This window comes from Drosophila willistoni (assembly GCF_018902025.1).
Source record: "Drosophila willistoni isolate 14030-0811.24 chromosome 2R unlocalized genomic scaffold, UCI_dwil_1.1 Seg167, whole genome shotgun sequence".
NCBI classification, from domain to species: Eukaryota; Metazoa; Arthropoda; class Insecta; order Diptera; family Drosophilidae; genus Drosophila; species Drosophila willistoni.
This window is the reverse complement of record NW_025814050.1, coordinates 3,641,662-3,657,865: the sequence shown is the minus strand read 5'-3', so window position 1 is coordinate 3,657,865 and position 16,204 is coordinate 3,641,662. Positions and strand designations below refer to the sequence as shown.

Below are 16,204 nucleotides of genomic sequence, written 5' to 3'. Positions count from 1 at the left end.
AGCAAATGATAATACAGTGGCAAATTAGGGATGTTAAACGAAGACTAGCCACTACTAGTCTCACTACAAATATATTTCGGATTTTACCCCAAAACTGGCCATGCCGACACAAGCTACTACTTAAAAATAAAGAAAGCCATGAGCAGTTAGTGATTTTATCCGTAGACTGGGCATACCAATTCTAACTAGGATGTTTATAATTACAACAAACCGCGGAGGGAGTATCCGAGTTGAGAAAATGCCTTAAGAAGAAGCCATAAATGCGAGTACTTGGCCATAATATTTTTCATGTTCCAAACTTATTTTCTATGTCTCAATGCATAAATCCATCAATGCACATGCGCAACCTTCAAGCTATCGCCCTGTCCCTTTCTATTCGTTGTCCTTTCGTTATACCATTTTCAAGCCATTTTTAAACATTTTTAAATAAAGATATTTTTATTCAAATTATCCTTAATGTTAATTACATTTGATTCTTTACTGGAAGATATGACTAACAGTTAAATAGCAAGACAAAGGTTTTACTTGATTTAGATTATTGTTCGGCACTAGGCTTAAGACTGATTTGCTGAGTTTCGATGATGTTTGAATGAAGGCTTGGGCACTTGACGTCGGCGCTGGCGGTGGCGTTGGATGGGACCAATAGTCCAACAAGTGCGTGTGACCATTATTTTGATTATTGTCGAAATATTTGGGTATGTCGCGTCTAAGTGACTGATGTACTGAATCTGACACTATTCTTTGAGGGTGTGAAATAATATGGCGCGGGAATGTTACTTAGTTTGGCGGCTAGCTTTCTGTTGTTGAAACTAGAATCGCTCCAATGGTGATCTCGCGACGTATGGAGGGATGCCCTCTATGTTAAGTGGCATTAGGACTCTCAGTCTTAACTCCTTCCTCTATGATTGCGATTGAACCGGAAAGACTGAGGTATCGGCTGCTGGACTGCTTTCCTCTCTTTTATGACGTCATCGTTTTTCGATAGGTTAATACAGTGGCTGCCAGAAGGGTGAGAAAGAACCAGTTTGATAATTCAAAGGAAAATAGTCGTGATGAAATTGTTAATTTGGATTCTCCCCAAATTATCTGTATTGTTGTCGTGAAGTTCTTTTATCATCTGCAACGATAGTGCCTCCCCTTTCCATTGAAGGTTGATTCTCATGACGTACGAAAGGTCATCTATAGTGATCGATGTGTTTCATGCCTAAATTAGGAATCTGCCTTTCATCGTGTTATTTTATCCATCTGTGTTCATGTCTCGCTTGAATTGAATTATACGTAATGTGCCTGTTACAATTTTCGAATCGGATTAACATGTTAATTATTAGTTATTTTACATTGTGGTTTTCCTTCTTGAAAAAAAATCTAAAACAATTACTGTTTTTTTAAGTCGACCAAATCTTCCAGTTTACATAATGGCTTATTGTTATGATATTTACATATACTTTTATTGTAAACCCCGAAGTGTTTACTGTTACAAAATAAAATAGTCTATTTTTGCTATTACTTTTTAAAAAAAAACTTTTAAAATAATAAATTTACAAATTTGTTTGTGATTTATTCTCTTAACAGTTTATGTCTAAATTTTGTTATTACAAATTCTTTTGTTTCATCATTGGCTTCGGTGTTTCCTCTAATTAATATTGTTTTTATTAGATTTATTAAATTATTTGATCTTATTTTCCATTAGGTTATTGATTATGACTGTTGTTGATTTAATCTACCCCAATTTGGTGATCTTTATGATCGGGTGTGCCCGCTAACCATTTCCATCTAGTAATGAGTATGTCTGAGTAATTCTTCTCGATCCGCGTTATTTCATAAGGCACGAAGGTAAGGACTTGTTTTGAATAAATTCTCCACAACTTCTTTTCTCTAACTCAACATACCTTAATGTAATCTAGGATTGCTGTGTGACCCCAGAAAAGTGGCAACAAGAGTAGCCCATCGAACGAAAATATTGATCAGTACAGTCCACACTAACCACCATCCGCTCACATACGCTCTCTGTCCCAAGAACAACAACGTGAACTTAAAACATGTTATTTGGAGGAATAAAATTACGAACTATAATATGAACCAGGTAGCTCTGACAATGTAGCTGAAGCACTGTTAGGAAACCTTTAAAGAATGCTAGTAGCACTATTCACAGTGACCTAAAAGTACCTTTACGAGAGTTATTAATATCTTTCGGGGTAACAACTATAACAAAAACATTCAGTCCCAAACCTTGAAATAAGCAGATGACTCTAATTCAAGACCACACTAAGAACATGGGCTTCAGCCTGAGATTATGGAAGCTATGTCAAGACAAATAATAAACAGGGCTCTAGAGACCTTCATTAGGGGCTCAAATGGTGATCCCTCAAATGGTGCCGCCACTCCCGCTCAAGAAGAGCCACAACCTAACTTGTCTAACTTATTGTGGCCGAATATCAGGGCCAGGAGTCTTCCAATTAGTCCTTCTCTCAGCTTTCAGAGTACCAACAACAAGAAGAGTATTTTACCTCTCAAGGTGACGCTTCAGGTTTAATTCCACAGGAAAAAGAAGAAAAGAAAACCGTAACACAAGATACTCAATAACCCCAAATTAAAGACACTGTCAACTTTTTAGGATGAGTCCGGGGCAAAGGGCAGGAACAGTATACAACTTTTTCATAGATACCGCCTCAAACAAAAATTACGTCCAACATGAAAAACCCAAAATATAAAACCAAACGAGCACAAGTTTCACGCGAACGCCATTTCCACGAACCTAATAAACCCATTACCTAAGAATCCTAGGTAATGATACACTAAATGCCATTATAGATGTGGGAAAAGATTTATTATATGTCAAAAACTCTCATGTTGTTAAAGTAAAGCAGGTGCGAGAGTTACCAACCCAACACCCTGGTCACTAAATTTGGGAACGAGACCCAGGAAAGAAGACGTGGCATCGACTCTTTCCTATTCCCAGAAATCATCATACATACTTAAAACATACAAGTTAAGACCAGATATGCTTCACCATCACAATCACACTCACACTACACCCATAGAGAACATTCAAGAGTTATCATAATGAGCACTGACGTAATGAGCATCGACGTAATGAGCATCGGCACGATCATAGAAGGCACCGCCAAGCTCCAGACTAAACATTCCTAGGGTAATGGTGTCAAATTCGGTACATCAGACGGCAAGCCGCCCAATCCCATAAATCAATTCGGCAATAAGCATCATGTTCGGTGCACCAGCCATCACGTCGCCCAAATCAATTTCATGATAAACAGATTCCACGCTCGCGTTGGACCATTGGACTCAACAAGCGTCGCTGTCACCATCGACGTCCAAAATCAGAGGCTTCATTCAAACATAATCGATCTACTCAATTCAGTCTTTAATCCTAGTACAAAACTTGTCACTTCGTTAGAACTCCGCGATCTTAGCTCAGTCTAGTAGTCACAAAGTCTTTCAGTAAAAAGATAGATTTCAAATGTGTACTCAATATTAAATAAATTCAAATAAAACTTTATTTTTTTATGCGACTAACTAAGATTGTGTTTAATTGGCGCCTGAGCAGGGACCCCGCGTTTAAAAGTTGATCAAGTGAAGTAAACGGCAATTGTGATAAGTGTTAATCAAAGTAAACGCAAATAAATACGCCTTTAGAACGATAACCGAAATATACGCAGTGCCAACAAAACTTCGCTGAGGTCAGACGGGGTTATAACAAAAACTGATCGCTGCATTCCTCTAGTATCCGTTCGGAGGAAAAATTGGTACAACAAGTGTCTGGATTCGGAGCGTTAGTACCTCAACGTGGGAAAAGCGAGTACCCCTACCAACCAACCAATACAAGCACCGAAATGAAAATTATTCTAATGTAAGTTAAGTTAAAAGTTAAGAAAAACTAAAACGAAGAAAAGAAAGAAATAATATTTAAGAGAAAAATCAAAACCAGAAACGAATTAGCATCATAAGAAACGGAAAAACTAACTAACATTTATAATTACCTCTACTAACAAAAAAAAAAGCCATTTCCATTCAAAAATTTTTTTCTAAACGGTATCGCGTCGCGAACAAATTTTCTTGTCTTTCGAATAATTATTCGACGCGTAGTGCAAGCGTTTGTTTTTTTTGAAGTGAATTAATCTCTTTTGAAATCGAAAATGCCTGAAAACGACAGTTGGGTAAAAGCCGCAATCCTTCAGCCAGGAGGTCGCCCTACGACAGAGTCGCAGAGTGCGTCAACCTCAGCTGCCGCGAACAGAAATATAGAGGCTATATCCATACAAGGTTTAGATGCAGCCATTGATAGTCTTTTAGCAGCAAGAATGGGGTCTTATATCGAACAAATGAAGCTGGCCCAGCCAGTAACCTCAGAATGCAGAGACTTAACTCTAAATTTACAAGATAATTGGAATGAGGTAGATAAAGTTCCAGACTTAGTGAAAGGTCTAAAAGAATTCTCTGGTAATCCAGCAGAATTTACAACTTGGTTCGCTTCAACCTCGCGTGTAATGGATGCCTTTGCTCCTTTGCAAGGAACGCCAAAATACTTCGCGATTTTACTAACGGTTAGAGATAAAATTACAGGACATGCGAACATAGTACTAAAGGTGAATGACACCGCGTTACATTGGGAGGCAATCTCGAAATGCCTTCTAGAGGAATATTCAGACAGACGAGACTTGGGAACACTAGAATATCAATTATTTTCTATGAGTCAGAGGAATAGCACAATCCACGAGTTTTACCTTGCAGTGAACCATCAGATGTCCTTAATTATCAGCCAAATGAAAAACATGGGACACGGTCCTGAGGTCATGGCAATCTTGTCAAAACAGATAAGGGACAGAGCCCTAGATACCTTCATTAGGGGCCTGAACGGTGATCTATCGGATAGAATAAGTCTAGCGCAACCACTTAACTTGAAACATGCGTTGCAGATGATAGAAGACTTAACCAATAAGCACACTAAAAACTCGATCGGCTCAGGTTATCAGCACCCTCGTCCAAACCTAACACACAAAATAGAACAATACACCAGAATTAACGTCCCCCCACAGTGGTCATACCCTCCGGTACTTCCCCCTAAACCGTACAACAATATGAACTGGTACAACCCCAGGCAGACTCAAAATACTTTCGCACCTCAAACCAATTTCCCACAGAATCATGGTATTCACCAAAATATCCCCTTCCGTAACAGTAACCAAACCTTCTTTAACGCACCACCTAGACCTCTCGCCCCAAAGCCTCAACCCAAGCCTACACCTATGGAAGTGGACGGTTCTATAATGACTAAAAACGTGAACTACATGAATAGACCAAACATAAATCCTACACAACCAGTTTTATTAAAGAGAGTAAATCCGTTTAATACGAATCTCCCAAACAAAGTCCAAAGACAGTTCCACATCGGAGCCGAGGTACAGGACGGGCAATACAGTGCCCCACCACCAGAAGACTTTCAAGTCAATGTAACCGAAGCTCAGTTGTCCGGATACCAAGAACAGGAAGACTATTTTCAAACAGTCCCATACTCACAATTTTCGGAGTATGAACAACAACAAGAATACCCCACCACTCAAGGTGGTATGTCCGAATTAAGTCCGCAAGATAGAGAAACAACACAACCTACAGTACAGGATCCTTACCCACAAATTGAGGATACGGTTAATTTTTTAGGATGAAGTGTTCCTCTTTGCCGTACTTTGTAGTCCGGGACAAAGACGGAACAGCATACAATTTCTTAATAGATACCGGATCAAATAAAAACTATATTTAACCCGAGATAGCCAAGAACATAAAGCCAAATGAGCGTAAATTCTACGCGAATACTGTAAGTGGACGCATCCTGATTACGGAGCATGTCCACCTGGGTCTCTTTAACGAACCTAACAAACCTATAATTTTTTTTCTACTCCCAAATTTAAAATCGTTTCATGGAATTCTAGGCAATGACACACTAAAAGAATTAAATGCCATTATAGATGTAGGAAAAGATTTGTTACAAGTCAACAACTCTCATGTTGTTAAAGTGAGACAGATGCGAGCTCAGCAGGTCCACACGATCAACTCAGATCAATTATCGGGTCATCAAAAGTTAAAGCTAGAAGCACTCCAAGAGGAATACAAATCGTTATTTGCAAGTCCGGACATGAGGTTGACTTATGCTACCAATGTCCAAGGTGAAATTCGAACATCGTCAGACACTCCAGTCTACTCAAAACACTACCCGTACCCAGCCTCCTTGAAGGAAGTAGTCGAAGAGCAAATCCAAGAACTATTAAAAGATGGTATAATACGACCCTCACGGTCGCCCTATGGCTCTCCTGTATGGATCGTCCCAAAAAAAAAGCGACAGTTCGGGAAAAAAGAAATACAGGATGGTCATCGACTACAAAAAATTAAATTCAGTCACCATCTCGGATAAATACCCTATCCCAGAAATTGGAGAAATGATTGCTCAATTGGGCAACAACAAATACTTCTCCGTCCTTGACTTAAAGAGTGGATTTCATCAGATCCCTTTAAAGGAATCCGACATAGAAAAATCAACATTTTTTATAAACGGAGGAAAATATGAATTCACCAGACTCCCTTTCGGGTTAAAAAATTCCCCAGCTATATTCCAAAGAGCTCTCGACGATATTTTAAGAAAACATATAGGGAAAATATGCTACGTTTACATCGACGACATCATAATATTCAGCAAAACAGAGGAGGAACATTTTAGCCATCTGGCCCAGGTATTCTCTACCTTAGCAGAAGCAAACATGAAAGTGCAAGTCGACAAGTGTAAATTTTTAAAACATAGCGTTGATTTCCTAGGAGTAGTAATAACGAGCGAAGGCGTTAAAACCAACCCAGAAAAGGTACAAGCTATAAAAAATTTCCCTACACCAAGAAACTTGAAGCAACTGAGATCCTTCTTGGGCTTAGCTAGTTATTATAGGCGGTTTATTAAGGATTTCGCGAAGCTAGCAAGACCCCTCACAAATCTACTGCGTGGCGAACACGGGAGAACGAAAAAGAATGTCTCCAACAAAATCGAAATTCGTTTTGGCAAGGAAGAACTGGACTCTTTTGGAAAGGTTAAGAATGCACTAGTTTCACAGGATGTATTACTAGCATACCCCGATTTCAGTAAAGAATTTCATCTGACCACGGATGCCTCAAATATAGCGATAGGTGCCTCATTAGAACAAAATGGCAGACCGATCACATTCATATCCAGAGCATTGTCTAAGACAAAGGAAAATTACGCTACGAATGAAAGAGAAATGCTAGCCATAGTATGGGCCTTAGAAAAATTGAGAATGTACCTTTATGGGAAATCAAAAGTGACCATTTATACAGACCATCAACCGCTTACCTATGCGCTTAGTCCTAAAAACAACAACACGAAGCTAAAAAAATGGAAGAGTTACTTAGAAGAATACAACTACGAGTTGAAGTATAAACAGGGTAGCTCAAATGTAGTAGCAGACGCACTTTCGAGAAATCCTACCAGCATAAATGCCAGTAGTACGTCAGCAGCTACTATGCATAGTGATGAAAGCTCAGGGCACGAACTAGTACCGACTATGGAGATTCCTATCAATGTATTTAAAAATCAGTTAATACTTCTCACAGGCGAAAACGAAAACACGACATTAGAGTTACCATTTCCCACCTATCACAGACACACGGTAGTTCGAAGAAACTATTCGGAAAGTGATCTCGTAGAAATCCTAAAAGCAAAATTAGATCCTAGGATAGTGAATGGTATTTTCACTTCAGAAAGTATCATGGGAAAAATTCAGCTGATATTTCCAGAACATTTTAGGAATTATAAAGCTAGGTTTACGCAGATCCAAACTACGGATGTCCACGAGAATAGTGAGCAGCAGGAAATCATAACCAAAGAACATACTAGAGCCCATAGAAACGCAATAGAAAACAAAAAACAGATTTTATCTAAAGTTTTTTTTCCAGGAATGAGGAAAAAAGTAGAAACAATAGTAAAAGCATGCCAAACTTGCAAACTTTCTAAATACCAAAGACACCCCCCAAATCAAGAGATTCAATCAACACCCATACCATGTTATCCAGGAGAAATAATCCACATAGACCTTTACTCGACTCAAAACAAAATCATCTTAACGGCAATAGACAAATTTTCAAAATACGCACAAATAAAGTTAGTGAATTCAAAAGCAGCGGAACATTTAAAGGTACCACTACGGGAGTTATTGGTAGCCTTTGGCGCGACAAAAACAGTAGTAATGGACAATGAAAAATCGTTAAATTCCGCTTCGATAAAATTCCTTTTGAACGATCAACTGGGTATAAATGTACACACAACACCACCGTATACTTCGTCTAGCAATGGTCAGGTAGAAAGATTCCATTCCACATTCACGGAATTAATGAGATGCCTAAAGATTGAGCATCCGGAATTAGAATTTGAAGACCTAATATTCAGAGCAGTAGATGAATACAATAGGACTATTCACAGTACAACTAACAAAAAACCGATAGAAACTTTTTTGCTTTAGAATTGAAACACTCTCCAGAAAAGCTAGCATTGGAAAGAGAAAAAACCTCAAAGAGAATTTCAGACAAACAACTTGCAGATTTACAATACCATAACCAAAACAAAGAGCCCATAAAAATTTATGACCCACGAGAAATAATTTACGTCAAAATCAATAAGAGATTGGGTTCTAAATTAACATCAAGATATAAAAAAGAAATAGTAGCTGAAGATTTGAATACAAAAGTTAAAACATTGTCAGGCAGGATAGTACATAAGAACCAGTTGAAATACTGACCAATATCCATCTTCGACAGGTTAATATTGATACCTGTCTGTTGGGGACATACGACTATCTTGGATTACTCAAAATCGAGAGTAGTAATGCTGGAAACTGGGATGGCAGCGAGGCAGAATGGAACGTTCAAAATTATACACGTTGTAGAAGTAGAAATGTATCAACAGGCATTGTAGGTGTTAAAAGAGGTCGTACGAAATTCAACGAAAACAAACCCGTATTACCCTTTCCTTATTTACGAAATAACCCGAATTGAAAATGAGATCAAAAGATTAAAGCCTATAAAGTTCAGAGTTAAACGCTCTCTTGACATACTTGGAACAGCGTGGAAGTGGCTCGCGGGTACCCCAGATCACCAGGATCACAAAATTGTAATCGACAAAATCAATGAACAGCTCAAAAATAATAACAAACAAGTAGTAATCAATAAACTAGTAGAAAATAAGATAAACGATTTAATTAAGATAACTAACACCTTATTACATAAAAGCAAACCAGAAACAGATGAAAAAGTAAAAGAAATAGAAGTAACAAAATTCAAACTGAGTCTCTTAAGAGAAGAAATCACAAATATCATTTATGCAATAGATTGGGCTAAAGCCAACACAATAAATTCCTTGATCTTATCACCAGCAGAAATAAATATTATCGAAACATATGCTGAGGAAAGCCTAACGTTTGTAAATATCGAAGAGCTTATAGAATTTGCTGAAGTAAGTGTCGCTTCAGATGGCAGAGCTCTTCTTTATATTGTCAGCATACCTAGGGTGATTAAAGAACAATGTAAAAAAATCATGGCATTACCCATAAAATATGGAAAAACAATCGAAAAAATAGATTATAATCACATATTAAAATGTAATAAACAATACTTTGGTTTAGCTAATAAGAATAAATGTAAAAATCAAAACAACAAAATATTATGTAAACTGGAAGATTTGATTGACTTAAAAATAGCAAATGCATAGGAGCGTATTTTCACAGGAAAAAACCAACTTGGCCAACAACTAACAATCAGCATGTGAAATCACACTCGGAGGTAGCTCCTGGCACGATCTTGCTAAACCAATTCAAGGGTATCATCAACGTCGATGGAGAAAACCTTACTTTGGACGGAACTTTTATAATACAATCGCAGAATGCCACGATCAACATTGATGATTCGTGGTACATCATGAAGACAAAGCGTGAAGTAGAAGTCCAACCTCCATTACTTCAACTATTATCGGACAAACAGCACCAAGGCGAAACCCTATCTCTGGAGATGATCAAAGAACTGCACTTGAATAACACGAACAGCCTGAAAAAAATCCAGACCGACAATGTCATAATTTCATCATCCTATTGGATCGTCATAGCAATTTTAGCGATCGCAGCAATCATATACTGGGTGATCAAGAAGAAATACAACCACAGGCCAGAAGAAAGCAGTCCACCAATAGTAATGCCGGTTACACCCGTACAATATATGGTAGCGACCGAGGACGTCCGCACTTAAGAGGGGAGGAGTTAAGACCAGATATGCTTCACCACCACAATCGTCTTCACACAATCGCCAGACTAAACATTCCTAGGGTAATGGTGTCAAATTCGGTACATCAGACGGCAAGCCGCCCAATCCCATAAATCAATTCGGCAATAAGCATCATGTTCGGTGCACCAGCCATCACATCGCCCAAATCAATTTCATGATAAACAGATTCCACGCTCGCGTTGGACCATTGGACTCAACAAGCGTCGCTGTCACCATCGACGTCCAAAATCAGAGGTTTCATTCAAACATAATCGATCTACACAATTCAGTCTCTAATCCTAGTACAAAACTTGTCACTTCGTTAGAACTCCGCGATCTTAGCTCAGTCTAGTAGTCACAAAGTCTTTCAGTAAAAAGATAGATTTCAAATGTGTACTCAATATTAAATAAATTCAAATAAAACTTTATTTTTTTTATGCGACTAAGATTGTGTTTAATTTATATATAGACTATATGTAGTTGCAAGTCGGCAACTACCAACAGCAGCAGAGCAACAAGATAGTTGCAAAGGAGAGGCCGCTGAAGAACATACGTTGCCAATAGAAGGAAGTCTGGTGCGATGACCGGCACCGGTACCGCCTGAGCCCATAGGCCCTGGACAACTGCAGCTGAGCGACGAAACAATAAAAAAAAAAACGGCGAACTCTACCCATTGGCGGACAAGCAGCAGCGAACAGGATCATCAGATAAGATATAAATTAAAATAGTCATAAGTACTTCATATTGTATTATTATCATTATATAATCCAAATATACGCATAAGTTAAAATGTTCACTAATAAGGCTGCAAAAGTGTTGGAGAAGCAGGCAGAGTTACATACCAGGTTAATGCAGTTAGAAGCACTAGATCCTACAAACATAACTAGCAAAGTTGTAGAGGAAGTAAAACAGATAAGGAATCAATGGATACCTAATTGATCCAAACTGCTCCAAATTTCGATCATGATTATTTCAGAAATAAAATACATGAAGAAGCATTAACGATAGTTGCCAAAATTATAGCAAAATTATAGAGGCAGAAAAACCACGCACTAGTAAGTCGGTGTGCGTTGAAGCGGAGGCAAACATGTCAGAGATAGTTGATGATAGCATAGGAGAGTCGCGCGGAAATGCGACCTCCAGTAATGAAAACCCTAAGGTTAACCAGGAGATATTTCTGGATAGAGTCCGACAGCTCCAGGAATATTTGGAGGTAGTAGAGTTGAAGTCAACAGGCAATGGGACATGGATATTATATATTAATAAAATTAACTATTTATGGGAGAAATTACAGGCATGTCAAGTGTTAACAAATGATGCAAAATTTAAGAATATTACGGATGATTTACAATTTGATGTCCGAAATTCATTGTCAATGCTAGAAACGAAAATGAACAATAGGGAAAATTGTAAGAGTGAGAATGTTACCGTGAGAGGCGAACTACCGGTGTTGCCAAAGATTCAGGTACCCACATTTGCTGGAGAGGCTAGAGAATCGGACCTGTTTGTGGAGTTATTTAGAGAATTTATTGAAAAAAGAGAAGATTTAAGTCTTGCTCTCAAGTTTAATTATTTAAAATCCGCGTTAAAAGGGGAAACAAGGAGCATGGTAGCTCATCTGAGGTCAGGTTCAGCTGACAACTATAGTGCCGCTTGGGAACTGTTAACCATGCGGTATGAAAATAATCGGAGGGTATTTTCCGAACAATTAAGTCGGAACGTTGATTTACCGATGATCAACAATGAATCCGCAAAAAGTGTAAAAGGAGTGATTGACATAGTTAATGAGTCAATACACTTAATTAAAATAAAAGCAAATTTATCCGATGAAGTTGACGTAATATTCGCTTAACACATACTTCGAAAATTTGATAGAGAGGCTCTACAATTGTATGAGAGCCAAATTAGAAAAACAAGGGAAATTCAAAAGCTATCTGATGTCATGGAATACTTGGAGCAAAGATATTGCTCGTTAAGTGCCATGAGCAAAGAAGAGAAAAAACCGTTACAAACTGTTTTAAATTATGCGGAATTCGAAACTAAATGTCCGATTTGCAAAATTGCCGGGCATAAAGCGTATAAGTGCTATAAGTTTAAAGGATTGACACCTACTTCCGTAGGTATGAAACAGCCAAAAAAGTACAGCTTTGCACAAGATGCTTGAATCATTCAAGCAATAAAGTGTGCACTAATGAAATGGTCTGTTCATTGTGAAGTAAGGGACACCATACCTTACTCCATTTTGAAGAAAAACAGGAGAGTATTAATACTTGTGTAACGGCACAACCAACACTGTTGGCCACAGCTGTAATACAAGTAAAAAATGTAAATGGGGGATATAAGACTCTAAGAGCCCTTATTGATTATGGTTCACAGAGCACCATTTTGTCCGATGAGGCCGCTCGAATATTAAATTTACCTAAAATTGAACAAAATACGGAAATAAGTGGCGTGTCCTCAATAAAAGCCAAAAAATCAAAATATAAGGTAAAAATAGATGTAAAGACGCGAAATCCCTGGAAAAGACATCTTAAGGTAGAGGCAATTGTGTTACCAAAGTTAATGGAAGCTCTTACATTAAAAATAGCAAACGTGGATATGTCAAAATAGCAAACTTACGTGCTAGCTGACCCTACCTTTTATAAATCAGAAGATCAACAAAACAACACATCACTAAAACCCAGAAAAAAAAAAAAAAAACAAAACATCACTAAAACCCAGAAAATCAAAAAAAATAAAACACCACTAAAACATAAAAAAGAAGAAATAAAATGGCTGTAGAACTCACCGAAGCCCACCTCAATCAAGCACTGTCTTCGTTAAGACAGGTGGCAAATTACGATGGAGCTCCAGAGAATCTGACGTCATTCATAAGGAGGATAGATTTTATTATGCACCTATATCCAACCCATGATATAAGGCAGCATAACATATTGTTCAGTGCAATCGAGATGCAGCTCACTGGAGAAGCACAACGGCTCTCACAAATTGGACAAGCCAACACCTGGCCGGAACTAAGGACACTCCTCATCAATGAATTAAAGACGCAGACCCCCTGTGAGGAACTTCTTCGACGCCTCTACAACACCAACTATGCAGGAAATCTTCGTAAGTTTGTAACAGAATTAGAAGATAAGTCCTATATTATAACAAACAAATTAAGTCTAGAAAACGATGCAAATAACACCGCTCTTTATACAAATGCGTTAAATAACACTATAAAAGACGTAATAAACAAAAAATTACCCGATAGATTATTTATGACGTTAGCTAGATACGATATAACCACAGTCAGCAAATTGAAGCAAGTAGCTCAAAGAGAAGGGTTTTACGAGAATAGTATAACAGAAATAAGAAAATCAAATCAAAGCCAAAATCAGAATCAAAAAGGTGGAAAAACTTTTGTACCCAATAGTACAACTCCGTCTCAAACAAAACAATCAGATACAATACAAAACCAAAAACTATTCCAAGAATTTCAACAAAAATTAAATATTGACAGGGCTCAAAATCCAATGAATAGTCAACAGCAAAACAACTATTCAAAGAATAATGTAGCAAACCAGCCTACAAAAAGGCAAAGAGAAAGTAATAGTGGAATTAGCAAAATGGACACATCCGAAAATTTTCATCAGAATGCCTCGGATCAATCGGAAGAAGAGATAGAGACAAGTCCTTCATCAGAATAATGATGAACAATAAACCTTTGAGATGTGTAGTCGACTCAGGCTCTTCAATTAATATAATGTCCGAAAACTTTTTTAATTTCAAAACCTATTTAGGAGATTCCAAAATTCACATGATTGAAAGAGCAGTAGAACTAAAAGAAATTATTTTCCTTGCACCCAGCAAACTTTGTCCGACAGAACAAAAATTTTATATCCATAAATTTTCAAGTAAATACGACATGTTGATAGGCAGAACTTTCCTGAAAGCCTGCAAAGCACAAATAAATTATGAAGAAGAATACGCAAAATTAGGAAACTATACATTTTATTTTAGAGATGTTGAAGAAATAGAAGAAGAACAAAACATAGAAGTTTTGGACCCACCCACAGAAAGGGACCCGGAAACAAATTTTGCGATTGAAAACGAAATAATAGAAAGCAATGAGTATAGACTCGACCACTTAAACAACGAAGAAACTCAAAAACTAAAAAAGGTCTTGTACGAATTCAGTGACATTCAGTATCGCGAAGGTGAAAATTTGACTTTCACGAGTACAATAAAGCACTCTATTCATACAAAACATGAGGACCCAATCTATAAACGACCATACAAATATCCCCAAACATTTGATATGGAAGTCAACAAACAAATAAATGAAATGATTGAACAGGGTATCATTCGAAAATCGAATTCCCCCTACTGTTCACCCATTTGGATCGTTCCAAAAAAAGGAGATGCTTCCAAGAAACAAAAATTCAGATTAGTCATTGACTATCGAAATCTAAATGAAGTCACAATAGATGACAAATTTCCAATTCCAGTCATGGACGAAATTCTCGACAAACTGGGAAAATGCCAATACTTTACCACCATTGATTTAGCTAAGGTATTTCATCAAATTCAAATGGATCCTGAATCTATTGCAAAAACAGCTTTCTCCACTAAACATGGCCATTACGAATACACACGTATGCCATTTGGTCTTAAAAATGCCCCGAAAACATTCCAAAGATGCATGAATAATCTTTTGGAAGACCTTATTTATAAGGATTGCCTTGTTTATCTGGATGACATCATTGTGTACTCCACTTCATTGGAGGAACACATACTATCACTCAGAAAGGTATTTAACAAACTAAGAGAAGCTAATCTTAATCTCCAACTCGACAAATGCGAATTTATGAAAAAGGAAACAGCATTCCTTGGTCATATAATAACAACAGAAGGTATAAAACCTAACCCAGATAAAGTCAAAGCAATTCAAAAATTTCCGATACCCAAAACTCCAAAAGAAAATCATTCAAATCATTCTTAGGATTATGCGGATTCTTCAGGAAATTTATACCCAACTTTGCACATATTGCAAAACCTTTAACTCTAGGATTAAAGAAAGGAGCTAAAATAAATATAAACGACCCAAATTATATTTCATCCTTCGAAAAATTAAAATATTTCCTTATGAATGATCCTATACTTGCATATCCCGATTTCAAAAAACCATTTTTCCTAACCACAGATGCTAGCAACATAGCTTTAGGTGCGTTCCTCTCACAGGACCATAGACCTTTTTCTTATGGTAGTAGAACACTTAACGAACACGAACTTAATTATTCAGCCATAGAAAAGGAATTACTATCTATTGTATGGGCAACCAAATATTTTAGGCCATACCTTTTCGGTAGAAAGTTCGAGATTCTAAGCGACCATAAGCCTTTAGTATGGCTCAACAATATAAAAGAACCAAATATGAAACTTCAAAGATGGAAAGTAAGACTAAATGAGTTTGATTACAAAATTAAATATTTACCTGGCAAAGAAAATCATGTAGCAGATGCCCTTTCCACAGTTAAAATAGATGAAAACTTTTTACGATCAACAGAAAGCACAGCAGCTACAATACATAGTGCTCACGAGGATAATGAAAACTACATTCCAATAGTAGAAAGACCCATTAATTATTACAACAGACAAATAGAATTCATTAGAGGTTCAGAAGACAAAGCAGAAACAACAACTTACTTTTACAAAACAAACATAAAAATAACATACAAAGAAATGACCAATGCTTACGCAAGGGATATAATCATAAGATATCTTTGCAGTAAGAACACTGTACTATATTTTCATAATGAACAAGATTTTCCCATATTCCAACAAGCTTTTATCGAAATAATACAACCAAACGCAAATACAAAAACCTCGAAATCTAGCATTA

At 37.2% G+C, this 16,204-nt stretch overlaps 1 long non-coding RNA gene across 1 annotated transcript; it reads left to right on the top strand.

The window, feature by feature from the left end:
- Positions 1 to 3,481: 3,481 nt before the first annotated feature.
- Positions 3,482 to 9,624, top strand: LOC124460268. Its single transcript, XR_006954192.1, has 3 exons — positions 3,482 to 3,596; positions 3,655 to 3,868; positions 8,827 to 9,624. It is a non-coding gene; the product is annotated as an uncharacterized LOC124460268 (long non-coding RNA).
- Positions 9,625 to 16,204: the final 6,580 nt, after the last annotated feature.